Raw genomic sequence first — 1297 nt, 5'->3', positions numbered from 1 at the left:
TGTAGATGTGTGACTTCATTTATCCTCTAATTTTAGCAGTGAGTTCTGATCTCTGAAGATTATTTATATTCTCCTAAAACCAATTTCAATTTCCTCATGGAAGCTAGTATTTAAAATAATAATTACTCTTATAACAACCAGAAATGCCCAAGAAGCATTGAATATAGGTTTTTGATGGTTAATATCCGAATTGGTATAAGCTTGACCCAGATCTGGGCCGAACCTTCCAAATATCCGGACCTGACTTGCACTACCCTACTTTCCCTTTTCTATTTTCTAATTATGATTTATAATTTAAATTTTTATTATATTTACTTCAATTTGTACTTCAGGGAGCGCGAAGAGCAGAATCAAATATCGCTGTGATGATTGTCCGCTCTAGTATCAATTGTTTGGTGACAAAGTTAAGTAAGTAAGCTTATGCAATTGTTCTCTAATTCCGGAAATGATTGTCTTAAGGTAGATTTTTAAAGTAAATTGTAATGACAATAACCTTTTTGAAATGTTAAGTAGGTCTCCTCAATTTGAGGGTGTAAAATCATTTTTATATCAATGATTCTTGATGGACGTAAAAATTTTGGATCTATCGTATGACAAGTTCAAATGTACTCTTGAAATAAGGCATTCAGATGTGAAATCCCATATGTTGTCAACAAGTGTTTCTTGGGTTTCAAATAGCAAGTTTGGTAGTGTTTTAAAAATCCTTACAAGTTGTTTGCAATGAAATAAATGTGTTTCCTCACCATTTAAAAAAAAATCTTCACATGGAGGGTCTAAATTGCCAAAATCAGTTGTAATTTTCTGACAGAACTGCACTTTTTACTAGAGAGAGCAGGTGTGATGTTTCTGATATTTTTTAAAATGTCAATTCCATGAATTAATTCATGGAAAGGGAGATAATAAACAGTGATTGGAATTGTAAGTTTATACTATTGATTTACAATTGTGCCAGTGTTAGTCTTGGGATGACATCTTTGTAAGTAGCTCCCCATTATTCTGGGTGCCTGTTCGACAAGTGGAACTTTCAGACAGCTTTTGAGTAGTACATGAAGTAAAGATTTTGGGGGGAAAAAAACCTAGACTATTTTTTAAGAAGTAAACAAGCTGATATGTGTGAATAACATGCTCATTTAAGTTGCTAATTACATCAAATTAGTCCTTCTGCTAAGGGACTCTCAGTATCATTTTCAATTTTTGTTGTTTCAGATTCTGTCATGGAATGCAAAGTGAAAAGTTACAAATACCATTTGGTCTTCTATCTGTAATTTTGAGGACTTATAAAGTGGCTAAATGTAAC

Source organism: Hypanus sabinus, chromosome 3 (assembly GCF_030144855.1).
Source record: "Hypanus sabinus isolate sHypSab1 chromosome 3, sHypSab1.hap1, whole genome shotgun sequence".
Classification (NCBI taxonomy): domain Eukaryota; kingdom Metazoa; phylum Chordata; class Chondrichthyes; order Myliobatiformes; family Dasyatidae; genus Hypanus; species Hypanus sabinus.
This window is presented reverse-complemented; position numbering follows the sequence as displayed.